Genomic DNA, 25620 nt, shown 5'->3' on the forward strand with positions numbered 1-25620 from the left:
GAAACCATCAAAAGAGTGATTTTTAAACCTTTAGAAGGACAGAAACTATTTTGAAAATATAGATGTGGCAGCAATGTCAAATCATCAGAAGAAAAGAAGCAATATGATTTTGTAAATGGGCAAATAGAGTAGCCATTTCTCCAAAGAATACACACACATGACCAAGAGGTAACTGAAAAAAAATGCTCAACATTATCAATCTTCAGTGTAATGCAAATTAAAACCACAATGCAAGATCCTCTCACTGCAGTTAACATAGCTATTATCAAAAGGACAAATAATGCTGTCAAGCAAGAAGCCAAAAGGGATCTTTGATAATACTGTTGGGAGAATTTAAATTATATTACAGCCCTTTTGGAAAACAATATTCTGTGTTGTTTCTCCCCTCCCCTCCCCTCCCCTCCCCTCCCCTCCCCTCCCCTTTCCTCCCCTCCCCTTTCCTCCCCTCCCCTCCCCTTTCTCCTCCTCTTCTCTCTGTCTTTTTTTTAATCTTTGGTGACAAGAGTCTCGTTCAGTCACCCAGGCTGGAATGCAGCGGTCTGATCTTGGCTCACTGCAACCTCTGCATCCCCAATTAGCTGGGATTACAGGTACGTGCCACCACATCCAGCTAATTTTTATATTTTTAGTAGAGGTAGGGTTTCACCACATTGGCCAGGCTGGTCTCAAATTCCTGACCTCAGGTGATCCGCCCACCTCAGCCTTCCAAACTTCTGGGATTACCGGCATGAGCCACTGTGCCTGGCCAATGTTCACTGTTTTCTAAAACAACTACTTGGTAAAGTACCATACTATTCAGCATTTCTCCTGTGGGATATATATCCGAAAGAAAAGATGTAAATATACTGAAGATTTAGTTGCACTGATACGTTTATGTTAGTATTTACAACCAGTAGTGTATAGAGTCATGCTGTGTGTCCATCAATTGATGAATTGATTAAAAAAAAAAAAAAGTTTGGTGTGTATACACAGAAGAATGAATATTCAATCATACTTAAGAATGACATCCTGTCACTTGCAACTACATGTATGAAACAGTTGGACATAATATTGAGTAAAATAAATCAGGCATGGAAAGATTGTGTATTCTCACTCATTTGTGGTAGCTACAAACAATCTATGGATTCAGAGGGTGGAATGACATTTATCAGTAATGGGTTTATGTATTAGGAAAAGGAAATAAGGGCCAGGCGCGGTGGCTCACACCTATAATCCCAGCACTTTGGAAGGCTGAGGCGGGTGGATCACGAGGTCAAGAGATCGAGACCATCCTGGTCAACATGGTGAAACCCCGTCTCTACTAAAAATACAAAAATTAGCTGGGCGTGGTGGCGCGCGCCTGTAGTTCCAACTACTTGGGAGGCTGAGGCAAGAGAATTGCTTGAACCCGGGAGGCGGAGGTTGTGGTGAGCCGAGATCGCGCCATTGCACTCCAGCCTGGGTAACAAGAGCGAAGCTCCATCTCAAAGAAAATAAAAAAGAAAAGAAAAGGAAATAAGGACAGTATGGTTAAGGAGTACAAAATGCAGTTTGAAAGTAGAAATAACATCTGTTTTGTGGGAGAAAAATAAGACAGCTATAGGAAGTAATTACTGTATATTTGAAAATGATTACCATAGTAGTTGATTGTTCCTAACACAGAGAAATGATAAATGCTTGAGATAATGGGTACCTTCATTACTGAGTTTTGATTGTTGCTCATGACACTCTTGTATTCCAATATCATGTGTCCCATATATATACATATTATCATGCACTCATAGTATTTAAACCTATATGATTTTTATGAACAAGTGAACTAGTTAGTGGTAGGTAAATCCAGAATAAAAACAAGTATAAAATTCACATATAACAAGTCTATAGCTAATATGATGAAGAACAATTGAAATTCCTTCCTCTAGTATCTGGAACAAGATAGGATATCCACTTTTATTCCACATAACATTCTATCCAGAGCTACTAAACAAGTGAAATAATGGGCATCCAAATGAAAAGAAGTTAAATAATGTTGCAGGATTCTAAGGAGCAATACAGAAATTTGTAGCATTTACATTTGCCAACAGTGAACAGTCTTCAGAAAAAATCAGGAAAGCAATCTCATTTGGAATCTCTACAAAAACGTCAAATAGTCAAACTTTTGAAGCATAATTAAAATATTATTACTGCCTAAAGCAGTTTGCAGATTCATTGTTTTTGTATTAAATACCAATGATATTTTTCATAGAAATAAATTAAAAATCAGTGGACAGTCTCAAAAGATAATACAATGTCATTGTAAACATAATGTGATATATTGGCATAATATACACGTAGATCAATGGAATGAAATCGAGAGCTCAGTAATCCAGACATTTACAAAAACAACCTCATTTTTAAAAACCACCATAAATATATGTTGTCAAAAGAATAATGCTTTCAATGAAACTTTCTGGGAAAACTGGATAATCATATGCAGAAGAATGAATCTTTTACCATATGTAAAAATAAAATTAATATAGATTAAATACTTCTGTCTGAAAGTATAAAAATGGTAGACAAAATCTTTATATAAATGCTTCTGGATATTTGTTTAGGCAAGGATTGTTTGGTAAGCTCTGAAAAACAGGCAACAAAATCAAAAATAGACATTTGTTCCTACATCTAGCTAAAATGTCTCTGCATGATGGAGGTAAGAATATAGTGAAGACAATTCATAATGAGAAAAAAATGGATAACTGTTTTTTACAGGGGCAAGAATTTATATTCACGTCATTAAAATGTAAGCAAATTATCTGATTTTTTGAGAATACATTATTAGAGCAAATATTTATCAATAGAAGGCATAAATTGCCAATAGGTATATGTAAAAATTTTCATCATTAATCATCAAGGAAGTGCAATTTCAAGCCACAATGGAATGTTGTTCATTTAAAACAAATGTCTGAAAGACAAATAACAGATGGTGGTGACCATGCATACAGTTGGTTATGGTCGTATACCATTTCTGAGAATGTGAATTTGTATAGCCATTTTTGAAAATAGTATTGTGTTGTCTCATTAAACAAATGATATAACCACTGTACTGTGGCAATTGCACTGCTCGGTATTTATCACAGTGAAAATTATCAATATATTAGGGTGATATTTTTATCCACTTCTTATTACATCTCTAGTCACAATAACTTTTGAGTTAACCTGAATGTTTATCAAAGGATGCAAGGAAAATGACGATGTTATATATATGCACTATTGTGAATTGTTCATTAAAAGGAACTAAATCATATCACTTTCAGTAATATGACTGGAATTGGAGGTAATTATAGTAAGTGAAAGAAGTCAGGCACAAAAAAATACTGCATGTTCTCACATGTATGTTAAACATGGGTATAAAACAGTTGATCTGGCTGGTGTGCAGAGTTGATTGCTGGTTACTGAATGGTCTTCTATCCAAGAGGGGAAGACAACAATTTCGACTACTGAGTACAAAAACAAGTAGAATAAATAAGTCCTAGTATTTGATAGTACAGTAAGGGAAGAACAGTGAACAGTTATTTCATGTGACTGTTTAAGGTTGCTGAAATAGAGGAATTATAATGTTCCCCAAATAAAAAGTGAGAAATGTTTGTGGTGGTGCATGTCCCAACTACCCTAGTTTAATTACTAGAGTATATGCATGTATAAAAATACCACATGTACCTTCTAAAATGTACAGCTTTTATGTATCCAGGTAAACATTCAAAATTCAGAGATTGGTGTAAAAATGTTACAGGTTATTTTTCAATCAAAATTAAGTTATTATTAGTTTAAAATAGCTTATCAGATGTCTTTATTGTCTCATGGAACCACCAAATATCTGTAGTAGATACACAAAAAATAAAGAAATTTTAAAATCTCACAAGATAAAATAATTACAATACAAGGTAGTGGCAGAGTAAAAAAAATGAAGAAAGGATCTAGTAATAAACAAGAAAGCAATTTACAAAATACCATTATTTCTTTAAGTATTAACAGTATTTTGAATGTAAATGCATTAAATTATTCATTCAGAATAGAGTAGCAGAATGGATATTAAAACATTAACTTTACTTGTAAGGACACATGGACTGAAAGTAATAGGATGAAAAACTGAAAGTAATAGGATGAAAAAAAATTACTATTGTTTTTCATCAAAAGCAAGAGTAATAGTAGTTAAACTTATATCATTAAACTATACATGAAGCCAAAAACTATAAAATTTGGGAAACAAGTTTATTACATAATGGTAAAAAGGATTAATTCAGCAAGAGGTTATAGTAATTGTAAATACATATGCACCAAAAATAGAAGTTATTAATTATATAAAACAAATGAGTTCTGAGTGGACAGATAGATTGCCCTACAGTAATAGTAGGGGACTTCAGTACTCCAGTTTCAGCAATGGACAGATCATCTAGACACAAACATCTGGCTACACTATACTTTATGCCAAATAATACAGACTACTCCATCTAACAGCAGCACAGTCTACATTTTTCTCAACAGAAGATGGATCTTTACATAGGTTTTATGTTAGGAATCAAGATTAATATTAAATTTAATAGTACAGAATTTATACCACATTTTTAAGCACACTGCACTAACCTAGGAATTATTAGAATAGACATTAGAATGTTCACAAACACATAGAAATTAAACAATATGCTTTTAAATAATGAATGAGCGAATCAATAAATCAATTTGGAAGTTAAAAAATATTTTGACAAGTGAAAGATGAAACACAACATACTAATGTTTGTGATACCAGAAAAGTAATTAAAAAATAAACTTATGTTACACCTGAAGCAACTATTAATAGAATGGGAAGAACAAGCAGTACAAATTTTACAGAACGAAGCATCTAATAAAGAACAGAGTAGAATAAATTAAAAAATTTATACTCATATGATGTATGCAAATCCAGTCATGAGAAAGAATATCTGAAGAGACCAATAACAAGTAAATCGTATCCATAATAAAAATCTGTCAAAGATATGTCCACAGTGTTTTACTGGTAATTTCTGCCAAACCTGATTCCACTTTATAAAGAGAATTATTCACCGTGTTCACATGGACCATGTTCAAATGGGATTTGTCCCTGTGAGGCAAGGATGTTTTAAATACTCATATGAAGGAGGAGGAACACCACCATTCGATCATCTCAATAGGTTGAAAAATAAAACAGTTTAGTAGAATTTGGTATTTTATAACACTAGTTCTCAACCAATTAGGCATAAAGGGAATGTATCTTTACACCATATAGGCAGTAAATGAAATACCCACAACTAACATCATAATCAATGAAGAAAACATGAAATATTTTCTTCTAAGGTAAAGAAGAAACTTTTGCCCACTCTCAGCACCTCTATTTAACTTAGTTCAGGATGTTTTAGCCAGTACCTTGTAAATTTTATATTTACATGCACAATAATTAGATTAGAAGTCTACATCTTAACAATACACAAAAATTAACTCAAAGTGGAATAAAGAATTAAATGTAAAATTGGAAACTATGAAACTTCTTGAAGAACAGTGATATTTTGCTGGGCAAGGATTTAGAAATGAGACCTGAAATTTTCAGGGAATAAAAGGAAAAAGCCAAATGACAGTACATCAAAGCTTAAAGCTTTTGCACAGCAAAAGTATTAAAGGAGTGGGGAATCAATTTTCAGTATTGGAGAAAATACTTGCAAACAATACATGTGACAAGGAGTTAGTAGTAAGAAGATATAACTAATTAACTCAATAGCAAGAAAAAAATAATATTAGTTAAAAAAATATATTGACAAAGGAACTGAATAGACATTTTTGAAAGGAATAAATACAAATGACCAACATGTACATAAAAAAAAATGCCCAGTATCCCTAATATTCTGGAAAACACAAATCCAAATTCACAAGAAAACACCACTTCCGCTTAGAATTCCTAAATCAAAATGACAAAAGGAAACAACTATTGGTGAGGGATTGGACAAATCAAAATATTTACACACTGTTGATGTGATTGTTAGTATAGCCAGTGTGGAAAAGAGTTGGGAGATTTCTAAGAATTTATAAACAGAACTGATTTATGATCCCAGAATCCCACTATCAGGCATACAGCTAAAAGTAATAGGATATCTGTACTGCCTGATATATTGCAGTAGTATTTACAATAGCTAAGATATGGGATTAACTTAAGTGTCCCACAGTGGGTTACTGTCAAAGAAAATGTTATATATTTATATACAAAGTACAATACTTTTTAGCCATAAGAAATAATGAAATCCTGTAATTTGCAATAACATGAATGAATTTTGAAAACATTTTAATTGTAATAAGCTACATACTAAATGACTAATGCTGTGTTATCTTACTTATGTGGATACTAAGAAAATAAAAATTTGATATCCTTAAGTCAGAGAGTGGAACAGCGATTACAACAGACCAGGGAGGTGCGTTTGATTTGGCCATTAGGTATAAAGTGACAGTAAATAGGACTAATAAATTATTGTGTTTTTTCACGCACTATCATTACTGCAGTTAACTGTAAAATATTGTATATTTTAAAACAGACTAGACACTTTTCAATGTTTTCATTACAAAGATAGGATAACTGCATGTGATTGGATTAATATACAACCTAAATACATGTGAAAACATCACACTGAATTCTATAAATACAATTATAATTGTGAGATAATGAATTAATAAAGCAAATTTTAAAAATAATAGAAAACCAGAGGCCAATATCGATGATGAACATAGACACAAAAATCCTCTACAACAAACTAGGAAGTTGAATTCAAGTACATTAAACATTTAATTTTTCATAAGTGGTATTCAACCCAGTGATGCAAATGATTGTACATATGGAAATGAATGTTATGCATTACATTAAGAGAAGAAAGGATTAAAAGCATATGATCATCTCAGTCATAAAAGCATTTGAGAATATTTATAATATATTCATGGTAAGAATTCAAATATTTAGACATAGAATTGGGTCTCCCTATTCTCTGGGACACTAACCATATTGAAAATAAGACAAACAATAACCCTGAAATGGCCTCTAAAAATGCTTAAACTTGGTGAAAAAGGCATGTTAAAGGCTGAGTGGCTGAATTCTAGGCAACGAGTGTAATAAATGCCATGATTTTTAAACTTAGAGCTAACGTATTATTCAGAGAGGAAAACATAAAAGCTTTTCCTCAAATAAAAAACATAAAAAATGCAGAATCTCATCACTTATATTCAACATAGTACTGGAAGTTTTCACCACAGCAACAAGGCAGGAAAATTAAAAGCACTTAACTTGGAAAGAGTTAATTCTTTTTTTTTTTTTTCTGATGACATGATCATATGTACAGAGGTCTACAGGAATTGAATATAATTGGAGAATACAAGTGCAACAAAAACAAATTACTAATGTTTCTATAATGAAACAGCAAGCTGTCTGAAATCAAGAAAATCCCTTTTACAATAGCTAACAAAAAGTAAAATCTTTAGAATTAAATTATCTAAGGAATTGCAATGCCTAGTCATGTTTTTGTAAAAAAAAAAAAACAAAAGGTGTGGCAGCCCTCCATCCAGCAAGTCAATTGGTGCCATTTTCCAACAGCATTGTGTTGACTTTGTATCCTATATCATATTTTGTTAATTTTAAACTTTTATCTTTATTATTCTTAGGTATAGTAAGTGAACTTTCTTCAGAATTCTTTCTTATTACTATTATTATGTTATTGAACTATGAGTCTCACTTATGTAAAATCATGAACTTAATCAGCAAATGTGTTTGTTCTGACTGCTTTTCTAATGAGTTGTTACCTCATCTTGTTTCTCCATCTTGGACCTCCCTATTACCTGAGACAGAACCATATTGATAATAGAAGGCCGGACGCGATGGCTCATGCCTGTTAATTCCAGCACTTTGGGAGGCCGAGGTGGGTGGATCACAAGTTCAGGGGTTTGAGACCATTCTGGCCAACATGGTGAAACACCGTCTCTACAAAAAATACAAAAACTAGCCAGGTGGGATGACATGCGCTTGTAGTCTCAGCTATTTGGTAGGCTGAGGCAGGAGAATTGCTTGAACCTGGGAGGTGGAGGTTGCAGTGAGCCTAGACCATGCCATTGCACTCCAGCCTGGGAAACAAAGCAAGACTCTGTCTTAAAAAGAAAATAGGAGACACAGTAATCCTGAAATGGCCTCTAATTGTTCAAGTGATAGGAAGACTTGCACTTTCTTCACCTTATATTAAAATCTGAAAATGATTAAACTTTGTGAGGAAGAAATGTTGCAGGCTGCGTGGCTGAAATTTAGGCCTCTTGCATCAAATAACCAAGTTGTGAAAGCAAAGGAAATGTTTTTCAAGAAAATTAAAAGTGTTACTTCACTGAACAGAAAAATATTGAGAAAGCCAAACAGCCTTATTGCTGATGTGGAGAACATTTTTGTGATTCATGTAGAAATCAAACAAGTTATAACATACCCTCAAGCTAATGCCTAATCCAGAGCAAGGTCCTATGTCTTCAATTCTCTGAAAATGGAGTGCCTGTGTTTTGTAAATGGAAGAAGATCCTGCTGACAGCACATCTGTTTGCAGATTGATTAGTGAATATGTCATCTTATTGATGAGTCCAACAACTGCAAATAAAAGTCTTTATTTAAAAATATTATTCTAACAAGGAAAAACACTGACCTTACTAAAATACAAAAAGAAATTAACCAGGCATGGTGGCACATGCTTGTAATCTCAGCTATTTGTGAGGCTGAAGCATACTTGTTTGAACCCGGGAGGCAGAAGTTGCAGTGAGTTTAGATAGCACCACTGCACTTCAGCATGGATGACAGAGCAAGGCTGTGTCTCCAAAAAAAAAAAAAGTTATTAATGATGACAGAGCAAGGCTGTGTCTCCAAAAAAAAAAAAAGTTATTAATCACCACTAATGCACCTAGTAAGCCAAGAACTCTAAGATTAATTTTTTTTTCATTCTTACTAATACAACATTTATTCTGCAGACAGTGGATCAAGTAGTAATTTCAACATTCACATTTTGTAATTAAAGAAATACACTTCAGAAGGTTTAGATACTGAGTCCTCAGAAGAATACTGAGTCCTCAGATGAATCTGTGTAAGGCATATTGAAAATTTTTGTAAAGTATTCATCATTATAAATGTCATGAAGAACGTTTATGATTCATGGTAGAAGATCAAAATATTCACTTTAACAGCAGTTTGGAAGAAGTTGATTCCAACCATTATGGATGACTTTGAGGGGATCTAGACACCAGTGGAGGAAGTAACTGTTGATTTTGTAGAAATCAGAAGAGAACACTTAGAAGTGGAGACTGAAGATGTTACTAAATTGCTATAATCTTATGATCAAACTTGAATGGATCAGGTGTTGCTTCTTACGTATGAAGAAAGAAAATAATTGTTCAATGGAATATACTCCTGGTGAAACTGCTCTAAACATTATTGAAATGACAAAAGATTTAAAATATGATATAAGTTTAGGTGAAAAAATAGCAGGTTTTAAGTTGTAAGTTCGATTGTGCATAAAATGCTGTCAGACAGTGTTGTATACTACAGAGAAATCGTTCATGAAAGGAAGGATGTGGCGAATATCACTGTTGTTAATTTTCAAGGAACATCACAATAGCTTTCTTCAGCAACCACCACCTTGATTAGTCAGCATCAACCAACACTGTTGCAGTAGCCTCCCACAGCAAAAATATCCTGACTTGCTGAAAGATTAGAATCTCATCAGCAATAACATGTTTTTTCTAATTTAAAAGAATATTAATTAGATTAAAAAATAATGCTGTTGTACACTTAATAGTCCTCAGTATATTGTAAACATGCACTGGGAAACTTATGTGACTTGCCTTTTTGTGATATTTACTTTATTGTAGTTTTCTAGTATATCCACAGTATGCTTGTGCTAGACAGAAGTCATTTAATCAAGTCTGAATTTGTTCAAAGATCTAAAGGAAACCTAGAGAACAGTATATGAATAGTAGAGAATACATTAAAAGATATAATTTATAAATCAAAATACATATTTTGGAGCTGAAAAAGACAATAAGTGGGAAGAAAATTTCAGTTTATTGGCTCAAAAGCAAATTTGAGCAGTAGGAATAGGAAGTTGGAGAACTCACAGATGGAGAAATTTAAATGATCCAGTCTGAGAAGGTGAAAGAAAAATTGATGAAGCATGAATAGAACCTAAAAACTGTGGAACACCACAAAATCTATCAGCATACCAATAATTTGTGTCCTAGAAGGAGAACAGTAAGAATGCTGGCAAAGCAGAAGAGCAGGTTGGCTCCATAGAATCCTCCAATGATCATACGCCCCCACCCCTCCTGAAGGAATACACACAAGAACACAACTTTGTAAAAACTAAAAATTGAGTGAATGATCACAGTATCTGATTTTAGCATAATAGCAAGGAACTAGGCACTGAAGAAGGAAAATAAGACAGGAGTTTATTACCCAGAATGGAAGGATACAAGCCTGGCTCTGTTTCCTATCTGCTGATTGTAGAGCTCTTTGGCCCTTAAGGAACATTAGTGGTATTAATGCAGTCTTCAATGTGGGCATTGGGTGAGACCCAGTGCTGTGCTGGCTTTGGGTTTAGCTAAGCACGGTCTCAGTGGTGGTGGTCACCAGGGTACTTGTGTCAGCCATCTCCCAGTTCTAAGCAGCTCTGTATGGAGAAAGAGACTATTTGTTCAGGGGGAAGAAAGGGAAGAGAATATGTTTACCCGTGAATCTACAGAATAGTTCCATATCTTACCAAATAGCAACAAGGCAGTATCTCTGTGAGTCTACAATACTCACAGCATTCCTGTGCTTGGGGTGCCCCCTAATGCAGTGACCAATGGCTTAGACAATCCTATAACTGTGAAACCACAAGAGACCTAGAATAAATGAAGCCATTCTGACCAAAAAACAAAACTGGAGAAATCACATATCATATTGAGTTACAGTACAGAGCTACAGTAACCAAAACATGATGGTATTTGACATAAAAACAGACACATAGACCAATGGAATAGAACAGAGAACCTACATATAAATCCATACATCTGCAGTGAACTCATTTTCAACAAACGAAAAAAATATTCTGTGTTCATGGATGGGGAGAATCAATATTGTTAAAATGCCCATACTACTGAAATCAATCTACAGTTCCAGTGCAATTCCTATCAAAATACCAACAACATTCTTCACAGAAATAGAAAACAAACTCCTAAAATTTATGTGGACCCAAAAAAGACCCAGAATAGCCAAAGGTATCCTGAGCAAAAAGAAAACTGGAGGAATCGCATTATCTGACTTCAAATTATACTACAGAGCTATAGTAACCCAAGCAGCATACTGGCATAAAAATAGACATATAGATCATGCACAGAATAGAGAACTCAGAAACAAATCCACACATCAACAATGAATTCATGTTTAACAGAGATGCCAACAACAGACATTTGAAAAAGGACAGTCTCTTTATTAAATGGTGCTAGGAAAACTGGATATCCATATGCACAAGAATAAAACTAGACCCATAATTTTTCTTATAGAAAAATCAAACCCAAATGGACTGAAGATATAAATTTAAGACCTCCAATTATAAAAACAGTACAAGAAAAGAATGGGGAAATTCTCCATGACATTGTTCTGGACAAAGTTGTCTTGAGTAATAAGTTATGTCCAGTTAACTCTAAGGAAAACTACAAAAGTGATCACAGGATTTTAAGAGGGTACAGAAAATAGAATGATATTTTATGCTTATGTATTAAGGAATTATTAATGTTAATGCTCTAATACTACCCAGAGAGATTTATATTTGGGCTACTATAACAAAATACTATTCACTAGGCATAAATTACATATATTCATTTATCAGGAACCAGGACCTTTAAGATCAAGTCAGCAACATATTCAGTGCCTATTGAGGGTCCTGGTTTATTGCTTGTCTTTTCTTGCTCTGACCTCATGTGAAAGACAAGGCAGCTCTCTAAGGTCTCTTGGACAGGGGTAGTAATTCCACTTGGAAAATAATTAGAGATTTTTAACCGTAAGTGCCAGTACAAAAATAAAGGAAACATTTTTTTTTTTTTTAAGTGAGATAGAAATAAAAGAGAAAACTGGCCTGGCACAGTGGCTCACACCTGTAATCACAGAATTTTGGGAGGCTGAGGTGGGCAGATCACTTGAGGTCAGGAGTTGGAGACTGGCTGGACAACATGGTGAACTCCATTTCTACTAAAAATACAAGAATTAGCTGGGCATGGTGGTGGGTGTATCTAATTTTAGCTACTTGGGAGGCTGAGGCAGGAGAATCACTTGAACCTGAGAGGTGGAGGTTACAGTAAGCCGAGATTGTACCACTGCACTCCAGCCTCGGTGACAGAGCAAGACTCTGTCTCAAAAAGAAAAAAAAAAAAGGCAATACAAGAGGAGCTAAACCAAAAGCAAATGGAAAATTGATGAAATCACTAGTTGATTTTAAAATAGATTCAGAGAATAGAGAGAGTTAGGTAGATTGACCTCAAAAAAAAAAAAAATAGAGAAAGCCTAAATTAGTATAATGAGGATTGAAAAATTGGAATTACTTCTGACTCTGCAGTTATCTTTAAAAGCTTATGATGAAATACTATAACAAATTGTATCCCATTAAAATATATAACCTAGGTGACATGGCGAAATTTCCAGACAGACACAACTAATAAAATTGTCTCAGGAAGATAAAGAAAATCTAAATCCATAACAAGCAAAGTGACAGATTTTGCAATTTGTAAGACTTGAGACTGTGAAACTATTAGAAGGAAACATTGAAGAAAATATGGTGAATGATTACTAATGGGTACGAGCTTTCTTTCTGGAGTGATTAAAAGTTGTGATGGTTGCACAACTTTTTTATATGCTAAAAACCAATTCATTTTATATTTAAAGGATTCATATTTATGCAATATATCTGAAAAAGAAACTATATAGCTATTATAATACGAGTTTGGGATTCCCATTATGTTATGGGTGGAAGGGTAGCACAATTTAGTTTGTCGCACTGGTAAATTGTAATGTAAGAGGAAGAGAGAAAAAGAATCCCGTAAGATGTTAACTGGCAGACTGAAATGTATTGTTTGTTCTCAGTGAGTACTAATGCATCTACTGTTTGAAGAACCATGGCTAAAACATGGAACCTAGAAGTAGTTCAACAGAAACATCAAGTTTCGTGTTGACAGCTATTGCCCTAGAGAAAAGTGGATAAATCTGCATCTGCATCAAGTTTTAGCCTAGAGTATGCAGTATTCATTTGATGGTTTTCCTTGAAGCCCTAGAGTTTGTCCTCATGCACAAATCAACAAAAAAGGTTTTTATAGTTGGGAATGACTTGGAAAGGAGGCTGTTGTGGAAATTTCTTAAGGATACAGAAGGCCTACTCATTTTTGAGTTTTCAAAGGCACTGGTATTTTATTCTGGACTTAGTCAACCCATTTAAAGTTTTGAGGAAAAAAAAAAAAAGAAAAAATCTTTACAACTATAATCTGCAATATCCAATTCAAACCTAAATGTCCTATCAATTTTTACTTTCTAAGGAGTGGTCTAAGATCATTTCCATAGTCTTTATAGGAAGAGAGTTTTCAGTCCTCCTTAGATAGGTCATGTCCTAAAAATATGGACAGTGTTTGTACAAATTTATAATTTGTCCTTTCTAACTGTTTTCTTTCTATTAAGGCTGAGATCAAGTAAATGTATCCATTTGTATGGGCTTCTTCATTTTCTAGTAGGAAATCATCTACATATTGTATCTCAACTTAATTACAAGAGAAATTTGAATCATTTATCTTGACTGAAGACAAAGGAAAAACAGTAGTAGATGTCATTGAGCTCCTGGCACATGATCCAGCAGGTATGTTTTACCTGCTCATGTAAAGGCAAAAAGGTACTGACTCTTTTGCACCCTGAAAAAGGCAGAACCAAGGTCCACTATAGTAAAGCAGGTAGCTTCATGCAAAATTGTTGACAGGTTGGTATTTGGGTTAGGTACTACTGGGAAGTAAAGGATAACGATTTTGTTGATTATCATGAAGTGTTGACCAAAATAATTTTGTCATTCTTTTGGTTTCTTCACTGGCAAGATAGTAGTGTTCAAGTGTTAGGGTAAATTATTAGAAGGCTCCTGCACATTAGGCCCTCAATGTTAGGTTGAAGTCCTTTCTTATGACATTGAAGAATATTGGGAAATTTTGGGCAATGCCTGGTGGGATCCATTTGAACCTGGATAGATGTGCACCAATTATCTTTTTCTGTGTGTATAATTTTTAACATATCAAGCTTAGTTTCAGCATCAAGATATTTATCTGGGTATGAAGCATATCTGTTAATTGTCTGCCTAAATGATTCATATAATAATATCAGTAGATTGGCCTTTTAGTAACAGCTATTCTGACTGGTGTGAGATAGTATCTCACTGTGGTTTTGAGTTACATTTCTCTGATGGTGAGTGATGATGAGCAGTTTTTTGTGTTTGTTGGCCACTTGTATGTCTTCTTTTGAGAAGTGTCTATGTCCTTTGCCCATTTATTATTATTATTTTTAGAGATAGGGCCACACTAAAATAATAGTCTGCCCCAGTCTAGCCTTGAACTCCTGGGCTCAAGCGATTCTCCTGCCTCAGCCACAGAATTAGCTGGGACTACAAGTGTGTGCCACTGTGCCTGGCTTAAACCACATTACATTTCTATTGGTGCTAATCTAGAATGTCACTGGTCAACTCGATGAAAATCACTTTGCACAGGCTGACACCATTGTACTAATAAGGCCAGTGATATGGGTTACATCTTACTTAAGTCAGTAAGAAGAGTTAATTGTGCCTGCATACTTCAGCTCAATTTTCAAAATTATTTTCTTAACTTATTGGTGTATAGGTTGTATTTCGTTACATGAGTAAGTTCTTTAGTGGTGATTTATGAGATTTTGGTGTATCCATCACCCAAACAGTATGCACTGCCCCTATTTGTTCTCTTTTATACCTCACCCCTCACTCACCCTTCCCTGCAAAGTCCGTTGCATCATTCTTATGCCTTTGTGTCCTCATAGCTTAGCTCCCACATAGCAGTGAGAAGATTTGATGTTTTGTTTTCCATTCCTGAATGTATTCACTTAGAATAATAGTCTCCAATCTTATCCAGGTCACTGTGAATGCTGTTGACTCATTCCTTTTTCACATCCATACCAATATCTACTATTTTTTGATTTTTTGATTATGGCCGTTCTTGGAGGAGTAAGGTGGTATTACACTGTGGTTTGGATTTGCATTTCCCTGATCATTAGCTATGTTGAGCAGTTTTTTATATGTTGGGCGTTTGCATATCTTCTTTTGAGAATTGTCTATTCATGTCATTAACCCACTTTTTGATGGGATTGTTTGTTTTTTCCTTACTGATTTGTTGAGTTTGTTGTAGATTCTGAATATTAGTTCTTTGTCAGATGTATAGATTGTGAAGGTTTTCTCCCACTCTGTGAGTTGTCTGTTTATTCTGCTGACTCTTCCTTTTGGCATGCAAAAGCTCTTTAGTTTAATGAAATCCCTGCTACTTATCTTTGTTTATATTGCATTTGCTTTGGGGTTCTTGGTCATAAAATCCTTTCCTAAGCCAATGTTTAGAAGGATTTTTTCAATGTTGTCTTCTAGAATGTTTATACTTTCAGGTCTTAGATTTAAGTCCTTAATCCACCTTGAGTTGCTGTTTGTATAAGTTGAGAGAGATGAGGATCCGGTTTTATTCTGTTGTATGTGCCCAGCCAATTATTTTAGCACCGTTTGTTGAAAAATTGACCTTTCCCCACTTTATGTTTTTGTTTGCTTTGTCTAAGGTCAGTTGGCTGTAAGTATTTGGGTTTACTTCTGGGTTAACTACTCTGTTCCACTGGTCTATGTACCTATTTTTATACCATTACCATGCTGTTTTTGTGACTATGGTCTTATTGTATAGTTTGAAATCAGGCAATGTGATGCCTCTAGATTTGTTCTTTTTGCTTAGTGGGCTATACGGGCTCTTTTTTGGTTCCATATGAATTTTAAAATTGTTTTTTCTAATTCTGTGAAGAATAATTGTGGAATTTTGATGGAGATTGCATTGAATTTATCGATTACTTTTGGTAGTATTGTCATTTTTGCAATATTGATTCTACCCATCCATGAGCATGGGATGTGTTTCCCATTTGTTTGTGTTATCTATGATTTCTTCCAGCAGTGTTTTGTAGTTTTCCTTGAAGAGGTCTTTCACCTCATTGGTTAGATATATTTCTTTTTTCTTTTTTTTTTTCAGCTATTGCAAAAGGGGTTGAGTCTTGATTTGATTCTCAGCCTGGTTGCTGTTGGTGTATAAGAGAGTTATTTATTTGTGTACATTAATCTTGTATTTAGAGACTTTGCTGAATTCTTTTTTATTTCTTTCTCTTGTCTGATTGCTCTGGCTAGGACTTCCAGTACTATGTTGAAGAGGAATGGTGAGAGTGGATATCTTTTTTCTTGTTCCAGTTCTCAGAGGGAATGCTTTCAACTTTTTCCCATTCAGTATTATTATGGTTGTGGATTTATCATAGATAGCTGTCATTACATTGAGGTATATCCATTGTATGCTGATTTTGCTGAGAGTTTTAATCATAAAGGGCAGATTTTGTTGAATGCTTTTTTTGCATCTATTGAGATGATCATGTGATTTTTAATTCTGTTTATATGGTGTATCCTGATTTGTGTATGTTAAACCATCCCTGCATCACTGGTATGAAACCCACTTGATCATAGTGGATTATCTTTTTGATATATTGTTGGATTCAGTTAGCTAGCATTTTGTTAAGGATTTTATCGTCTGTGTTCATCAGAGATATCGGTCTGTAGTTTTCTTTTTTGGTTATGTCCTCTCCTGGGTTTTGGTATTAGGGTGATGCTGGCTTCATAGAATTAATTAGGGAGGGTTCCCTCTTTCTCTATCTTGTGGAATAGTGTCAATAGAATTGGTACCAATTCTTCTTTGAATGTCTGGCAGAATTCTACTCTGAATCAATTGGGCTCTGAACTGTTTTTTGTTGGTAACATTTAAATTACCATTTCAATCTCACTGCTTGTTATTGGTCTGTTTAGGGTATCTAATTCTTCCTGATTTAAGCTGGAAGGGTTGTATCTTTCCAGGTATTTATCCATCTTTTCTAGGTTTTCAGGTTTATGTGCATAAAGGTATTCATAGTAGCCTTGAATGGTCTTTTGTATTTCTGTAGTGTCAGTTTGTAATAGCTTGCATTTTATTTCTTATTGAAGTTATTTGGATTTTCTCTCTTATTTTCTTGGTTAATCTTGATAATGGTTTATCAATTTCATTTGTCTTTGCAAAGAACCAGCTTTTTCTTTCATTTATCTTTTGTACTTTTTTTTAAAATTTCATTTAGTTCTGTTCTGATCTTTGTTATTTCCTTTCTTCTACTGGATTTCAGTTTATCTTATTCTTATTTCTCTAGTTCCTAGAGGTGTGACCTTAGAATGTCAGTTTGTACTCTTTCAGTCTTTTTAATGTAGGCATTTAGGGTTATGAACTTTCTTTTTAGCACTGCCTTTGCTGCATCCCAGAGATTTTGATAGGTTGTGTCACTATTGTCATTCAGTTTGAAGAAGTTTTAAATTTCTATCTTGATTTCATTTTTGACCCAGTGATCATTCAGGAGCAGATTATTTAATTTCTTTGTATTTGCTTGGTTTTTAAGCTTCCTTTTGGAGTTGATTTCTAGTTTTATTTCATTGGTCTGAGACAGTGCTTAATAAAATTTCAGTTTTCTTAAACTTATTGAGATTTGTTTCCTGATCTATCATAGGGTCTATCTTGGAGAATGTTCCATGTGCTGTTTAATGGAATATATATTCTGCAGTTGTTGGATGAAATGTTTTGCATATATCTGTTAAGTCCATATGTTCCAAGGTATAGTTTAAATTTATTGGTTTGTTGTTGTTGTTGACTTTCTATCTTGATGATCTGTCTAGTGCTGTCAGTTGAATATCAAAGTTCCCCACTATTACTGTGTTTCTGTCTATCTCATTTCTTAAGTCTATTAGTAATTGTTTTATAAATTTGGTACCTCCAGTTTTAGGTGCATATATGTTTCAGATTGTGATATTTTCCTGTTTGACAACGCCTTTTACCATTATAGAATGTCCCTCTTTGTCTTTTTAAACTGCTGTTGCTTTAAAGCTTATTTTGTCTGATATAAGAATAGAAAAAAAAAAGCAGCCATAAAAAAGAATGAGTTCATGTCCTTTGCAAGGACGTGGATGAAGCTGGAAGCCAACATTCTCAGCAAACTAACACAGGAACAGAAAACCAAACACTGCATGTTCTCATTCATAAGTGGGAGTTGAACAATCGGAACACATGGACACAGAGAAGGGAGCATCGAGAGAACAATCGAAGATGGCTGATCACTAACATCTTGGGATTGCAGCTCCCAGTAAAAGTTCAGAAAATGAAAGGACACCACACTTTCAGACAAATTTTTGTCGCTCACGGAGCAGAAGATTCCCAGTGGAGGAGCCCCACGGGTCACCAGCATGACTCTTTTGGCAGTTTTGCCGGCACCTCGGCGCGGCAGCTCTTGGTGCAGAGTAAACGGGACTGGTTCCCCTTCTGACCGATGTTTGGAGCTCCGGGAAGTCAGAGTCGCCTATTACGGACTCAAGAATGAAGCCAGACTGGAGATTCTCAGGCAGAAAAGCACCATCAGTCTTAATGTTGCTGTTTTGGCCAGCGCAGTGGGTTGCTCATATTTTGGCCCTGGGAATTAACAACTTGGACGTCCACTCAGAGACCTAATTTGAAAGTTGGTAATTACAAAGATGAAAGGTGGATAAATGTACAATGATGGGAAGAAACCAGCGTAAAAAGGCTGAGAATACTCAAAATCATAATGCTTCTCCCTCTAAAGAGGATCACAGTCCCTCATCAACAGGGGAACAAGACTTGATGGAGAATGAGCGCATCCCATTAACAGAATCAGGCTTCACAAGATGGATAATAAGAAACTTCTGTGAGTTAAAAGAACATGTTGCAGCCCAATGTAAAGAAACTAAGAACTTTGAAAAAAGGTTTGACGAAATCCTAATGAGAATAGACAATTTAGAGAGGAATATAAGTGAATTAATGGAACTGAAGAATACAATACAGGAACTCTGAGAAATATGCACAGGTTTAAACACTTGAATTGATCAAGCAGAAGAAAGGATATCAGAGGTTGAAGTCCAACTTAATGAAATAAAATGAAAAGACAAGATTAGAGAAAAAGGGATAAAAAGGAACAAGCAAAGTCTCCAAGAAATGTGGGACTATATGAAAAGACCAAATTTACATTTGATAGGTGTACCTGAATGCGACGGAGAGAATGAATCCAAGCTGGAAAATATTCTTCAGGATATTATTCAGGAAAATTTTTCTAACCTAACAAAGCAGGACAATATTCAACCCCAGGTAATACAGAGAACACCACAAAGATATTCCTCAAGGAGAGCAACCCCAAGGCACATAATCGTTAGATTCACCAGGGTTGAAATGAAAGAGAAAATACTAAGGGCAGCCAGAGAGAAAGGTCAGGTTACCCACAAAGGGAAGCCTATCAGACTTACAGCCGATCTCTCAGCAGAAACTCTACAAGCCAGAAGAGAGTGGGGGCCGATATTCAACATCCTTAAAGAACAGAACTTTCAGCCCAGAATTTCATATCCAGCCAAACTAAGTTTTACAACTGAAGGAAAAATAAAATCTTTTATGAACAAGCAAGAACTCAGAGATTTTATTACCACCAGGCCTGCTTTACAAGAGCTTCTGAAAGAAGCATTACACACAGAAAGAAACAACCAGTATTAGCCTTTCTAAAAATATACCAAAAAGTAAAGAGCATCAACATAAAGAAGAATTTACATCAAGGAATGGATAAAACAGCCAGTTAACATCAAATGGCAGTAATCCTAAATTTAAATCGACTAAATCCCCCAATCAAAAGATACAGCCAAAACCCAACGGCATGTTACATCCAGACCCATTTCACATGCAAGGATACACAAAGACTCAAAACAAAGGGATGGAGAAAGATTTACCAACCAAATGGAGAGCAAAAATAAATAAATAAATAAAAAGCAGGAGTTGCAATTCTCGTATCTGATAAAATAGATTTTAAAGCAACAAAGATACAGTGGTAAAAGGATCAATGCAACAATGAGAGCTAACGATCCTAACACCCAGATACATAGAGACTTAGACTCAATGAGACAGAAAATTAACAAGGATATCCAGGACTCGAACTCAGATCCGGAACAAGTAAACTTAATAAATATTTATAGAGCTCTCCACTTTAAATACACAAAATATACATTTTTGTCAATACCACATCACACCTACTCATAGGTTTAAATGAAATATTGATTGGCCATTATTAATACCCATTTTTTTTAGAATAAAGCAACATTTCCGTTCTCTCTCCCTCTTTTTTTTTCCTATCCTTCACTCCTTTTTTTTCTTTCCTTCTCTCAAAAAAAAAAAAAAAAAAAAGAAGGGACCATCATACACCAGGGTCTGCCAGGGAGGTGGGGGACAAGGGGAGGGAGAACATTAGGACTAATACATAATGCATGCAGGGCTTAAAATCTAGATGACAGGTTGATATGTACAGAAAACCACTATATGAGTCCTTATGTGTTAGGTGAGTCTCTTGAAGGCCCAGATAGATGGTTGGTGAATTCTTATTCATTCTGTAGGTCTGTATCTTTTAAGTGGAACATTAAGGCCATTTACGTTCAATGTTAGTATTGAGATGTGAGGTACCATTCCATTCATCATGCTATTTGTTGCCTGTCCACCTTGGTTTTTTGTTTTGCTTTTTAAATTGTATTTTTGCTTTATAGGTCCTGTGAGATTTATGCTTTAAAGGTTCTGTTTTGATGTGTTTCCAGGATTTGTTTCAAGATAATAGAGCTCCTTTCTAGCAGTTCTTGTAGTGGTGTCTTATTAGTGGCAAATTCCCTCTGCATTTGTTTTTCTGAAAAAGGCTACATCTTTTCTTTGTATATGATGCTTAGTTTTGCTGGATACCAAATTACTGGCTGATAATCGTTTTTTTTGAGGAAGCTGAAGATACGGCCCAATCTTTTCTAGCTTTAGAATGTCTGCTGAGAAATTTGCTTTTAATTTGATGCATTTTCCTTTTTAGGTTACCCGGAGCTTTTGTCTCACAGGTGTTAAGATATTTTTCTTCATCTTAACTTTAGATATCTTGATGACAGTGTGCATAGGTGATGATCTTTTTGCAATAAATTTCCCTGATGTTCTTTGTGCTCCTTGTATTTGGATGTCTAGGTGTCTAGCAAGGCTGGGAAAGTTTCCTCGATTATTTCCCCAAATATGTTTTCTAAACTTTTAGATTTCTCTTCTTCCTCAGGAGTACTGATGATTCTTAGGTTTGATCATTTAACATAACCCCAGACTTCTTGGAGGCTTCGTTTATATTTTCTTATTCTTTGTTCTTCGTCTTTGTTGGATTGGGTTAATTTGAAGACCTTGTCTTCGAGCTCTGAGCTTCTCTCTTTTACTTGTTCGATTCTATTGCTGCAGCTTTTCAGAGCATTTTGCATTTCTATAAATGTATCCAATGTTTCCTGAAGTTTTGATTGTTTTTTTTCTGTATGCTACTTTTTTTGAATATTTCTCCCTTCATTTCATGTATTGTTTTTTGGATTTCCTTGCATTGGGTTTTATCTTTCTCTGGTGCCTTCCTGATTAGCTTAATAACTAACTGCTTGAATTCTTTTTCAGGTAAATCAGGGATTTCTTCTTGGCTTGGATCCATTGCTGGTATGCTATTGTGATTGGGGGTGGGTGTTAAAGAGCCTTGTCTTGTGAAATTACCAGAGTTGGTTTTCGGGTTCTTTCTCATTTGGGTAGTCTCCATCAGAGGGAAGGTCTAGGGCTGAAGCCTGTTGTTCAGATTCTTTTGTCCTATGAGGTGTTTCCTTGAGGTAGTACTCTCCCCCTTTTCCTATGAATATGACTTTTGGAGAGCTGAGCTGTAGAAATTGTTTTTTTTTCTTCTGAGTCTAGCCACCCAGCAAGTCTACCAGGCTCTGGGCTGGTACTGGAGGTTATCTGCACAGAGTCCTGTGATGTGAACCATCTATGGGTCTCTCAGCCGTGGATACCAGCACCTGTTCTAGTGGAAGTGGCAGGGGGTGAAATGGATTCTGTGAGGGTTCTTACCTTTGGTGGTTTAATGCTCTATTTTTGTGCTGGTCAGCCTTCTGCCAAGAGGTGGTGCTTTCCAGAGAGCATCAGCTGTGGTATTGTGGAGAGGAACCAGTGGTGAGTGGGGCCCTAGAACTCCCAAGAGTATATGCCCTTTGTCTTCAGCTACCAGGTTGGATAGGGAAGGACTATCAGGTAAGGGCATGGCTACATGTGTCTGAACTCAGACTCTCCTTGGGTGGGTCTTTCTGTGGCTGCTGTGGGGGATGGGGTAAGGTTCTCAGGTCAGTGGAGTTGTATACCTAGGAGGATTATGGCTGCCTCTACTGAGTCATGCAGGTTTTCTGGGAAGTCAGGGAAAGCCAGAAGTCACAGGCCTCACTCAGCTCCCAAACAATCTGAATGGCTGGTCTCACTCCCACTGTGCCCCCACTAACAACACCCAGTCTGTTTTCATGCAGTAGAAAAGCAGGGCCAAGATCTTGTCCCAGTCTACCCATCTCCCAGCTGCAAAAGAAAAGGGCATTAGTTCTTACCCTGCCTGTGGAGTATGCATGCCTGATTTATGCTCTCCCCCAAGTTCTGGACAGGAGGATTTTCAACCAGTTCAAATTGTTAGAAAGTTCTCCTGAAGACTTCCTTCTCCTTGTGGCATTTTCCCTGTACCACTGGCTGCCTTCTTGAAAGATCCCTGTGATGCGAGGCATGAATGGCCTGCTTGGGGACCCAGTGACCTCCCAGGGCCTGTCTGATTCTTTCTCTACCCCTGGATTTTGCTTGGCTCTTTAAATTGACTCAGTTCCAGGTAAGTTCGAAATCTTCCCCCAGAAACTAGACCTTCAATTTCCCCAGTGCTTGTGTGTGTTTAGGGGCAGAGAAACTCCCTTTCCCACTTCCACAGTTTGGGCACTCAGAGTATTTGGAGTGTCTCCTGGGTTCTGCAGGAGTAGTCTGCTTCCTTCAGAGAGTCTGAGGGTCCTCTCGGGTTTTTGGCTTTATTCCTGCAGTCATCATGGTGCTAAAATTCATGATGCAAGCCTCTGCACACTGTTCTGTCCATCCAAGTCAGAGCTACAATCTACTCCTGCCTCCCACCTCCCGTGAGGATCCAAGACTCTCTACAATAGTTTCAAAAGATAAAATACTGAGAAATAAATTTAAGGAGGTGAAATATTTGTATACTGATAATAGTAACACATGTATGAAAGAAATTGAAGACACAAATAAAAAGATATCCTGGGTTCATGAATCAGAAGAATTGACATTGTCAAAATGTCCACACTACCCAAAGCAATCTACAGATTATATGCAATCCCTGCCAAAGTAATGATGGCATTTTCCTAAGAAATAGAAAAAATCAGCTCTAAAATTTGTATATTACCACAAAGATCATGAATAGTCAAATAAATCTTGAGCAAAAATATCAAAGTAGGAGGCAAGACACTACAGAATTTCACAATATACTTGAAAGTTATAGTAATCAAATCAAAATGGTACTGGCATAAAAATGGATATATAGACCAGTGAAACAAATCAGAGATACCAGAAACAAATCCATACATTTACAGTCATTTGATCTTCAACAAAAATGCCAAGAACGGACAATGGGGAAAAGGCAATCTCTTCAATAAATAGGGTTGGAAAATCTGGATAACCACATACAGAACATGCAATTGGATTCTTATCTCACACAGTATACAATGATCAAATTACTTTGAATTAAAGACTTAAATATAAGACCTGAAACCATCAAACTACTAGAAGAAAAGAGAGAAAAAGCATCTTGATATTGTTTTTGGCAAGGCGTTTTTAAAAATTGACTCCAAAAGCACAGGCAACAAAAGCAAAAATAGACAAATGGGAAAGCATCAAGCACAAACAATTAAATAGCAAGCATATAAATGACCCAGTTTAGAAATGGACAATGGACTTGAATAGATAATTCTCAACGACAATATACAAATGTCTAACAGATGCATGAAAAAATGCTCAACATCAATAATCACCGGGGAAATGCAAATTAAAGCCATAATGAGATATCATCTCACACCTGTTAGAATCTCTATTCTTAAAGATACAAAAGATAACAAATGTAGGAGAGAATGCAGAGGAAAGGGATGACTTGCGGCTTATGGGAAATGTAAATTAGTACAGTCATTGTGGAAAATACTATAGAGATTCCTCAAAACATTACAAATAGTCTCTTTGAGTCCGCGGAGAGGTGAGTCGGAGCTGCATTTCCAGACTGATCTTTGTTGCTCACGGAATGGGGAGATTCCCAAGTATAGGGGAGATGCTGGACGCCTGGCAGTGCCTCTGCCTGGCGAAGCTGGCAGCTGGGGTGGTGGCGGCTGGCCTGGCCCATCGCTCCCCACAGGGCACGCTTGTCGGGTCCCCTGTTGAGCCGGCAACCTGAGACTTGAGAGGGCTGGACTTGAGACTGAGCGAGACTTGGACAGTGGGCCCGCCCAGGGAATTGCAGGGACAGAGTGTTTGGGCTAGCCCAGTGGGAAGAACAAGACCACGATTTCAAGCGATCCCCGTGCAGTCGGTCTGAGACGCTCTGTGGGGGAGGGGCGTCCACCATTACCGAGGCAACCCGCCCCAACTGAGATACACGCCCACTGCTGACGCAGCCAGCCGCTGCCGAGGCAACCCATCCCTACTGAGATACACGCCCACTGCTGACGCAGCCTGCCATTGCCGAGGCAACCCACTACAACAGAGAGACTCCACCTCAGGGCGTGGCAGAGACCACAGCAGAACAGCAGAGCCTGCCCTAACAGGGCGAGCCTCACAACAGCAGGGCGGAGGCTCGGCAGGCAAACAGTGGCTACTCTGCCACCTAGCTGGGCAGGACACCTCAACGAACATCCAAAAATAAAGCCCGAACCCCCCAACACAGAGCATACGAGAAAAAAAGGTTTTTTTTAATGAGCTCTGTTGCAGCAGAATCAAACATAGCAGCCTAACAGCCCTGAATGAACAACAGAGATCACAGCTCAGCAATTGAGCTCCTATAAAGTACAGACTGTCTCCTCAAGCAGCTCCCTGACCCCTCTATATCCAAAAGACTGACATTTGGCAGGCATCATTCTGGGACAAAGATAGCAGAAAAAGAAACGGGTAGCATCCCTCACTGTGCCACAGCTGCTAGAGGTGCACCCCAGACAAGCAGGGCCTGGAGTGGACCTCAGCAGTCGTACAGTGAAGGGGCTAGACTGGTAGAAGGAAAACCAAGTAACAGAAATACTTCATCAACAACAATCTGGGTGTCCACTCAGAGACCCAATCGAAAGGTCAGTAACTACGCAGACGACAAGCAGATAAATACACAAAGATGTGAAGAAACCAGCGAAA

At 36.4% G+C, this 25620-nt stretch overlaps 4 pseudogenes across 4 annotated transcripts in view; 1 reads left to right on the plus strand and 3 right to left on the minus strand.

The window, feature by feature from the left end:
* LOC144576549 (proteasome subunit beta type-5 pseudogene) overlaps positions 1-25620 on the plus strand; it is a 165800-nt pseudogene that overhangs the window by 118521 nt on the left and 21659 nt on the right. The window contains exon 3 of the transcript XR_013531811.1: positions 1-25620. This exon is cut by the window's left edge and continues 31660 nt beyond it; it is cut by the window's right edge and continues 21659 nt beyond it. The product of XR_013531811.1 is annotated as a proteasome subunit beta type-5 pseudogene (transcript).
* LOC100403415 (ATP-dependent RNA helicase DDX18 pseudogene) overlaps positions 1-25620 on the minus strand; it is a 365505-nt pseudogene that overhangs the window by 20405 nt on the left and 319480 nt on the right. The window contains exon 5 of the transcript XR_013531807.1: positions 1-25620. This exon is cut by the window's left edge and continues 20405 nt beyond it; it is cut by the window's right edge and continues 57360 nt beyond it. The product of XR_013531807.1 is annotated as an ATP-dependent RNA helicase DDX18 pseudogene (transcript).
* The window catches only part of LOC144581236 (biogenesis of lysosome-related organelles complex 1 subunit 5 pseudogene), a 340887-nt pseudogene continuing 319480 nt past the window's right edge, over positions 4214-25620 (minus strand). The window contains exon 6 of the transcript XR_013531812.1: positions 4214-25620. This exon is cut by the window's right edge and continues 57360 nt beyond it. The product of XR_013531812.1 is annotated as a biogenesis of lysosome-related organelles complex 1 subunit 5 pseudogene (transcript).
* Positions 4214-25620, minus strand: part of LOC100409123 (spindlin interactor and repressor of chromatin-binding protein-like) — a 339975-nt pseudogene continuing 318568 nt past the window's right edge. The window contains exon 8 of the transcript XR_008478946.2: positions 4214-25620. This exon is cut by the window's right edge and continues 29581 nt beyond it. The product of XR_008478946.2 is annotated as a spindlin interactor and repressor of chromatin-binding protein-like (transcript).

This window comes from Callithrix jacchus, chromosome X, assembly GCF_049354715.1.
Source record: "Callithrix jacchus isolate 240 chromosome X, calJac240_pri, whole genome shotgun sequence".
NCBI lineage: Eukaryota > Metazoa > Chordata > Mammalia > Primates > Cebidae > Callithrix > Callithrix jacchus.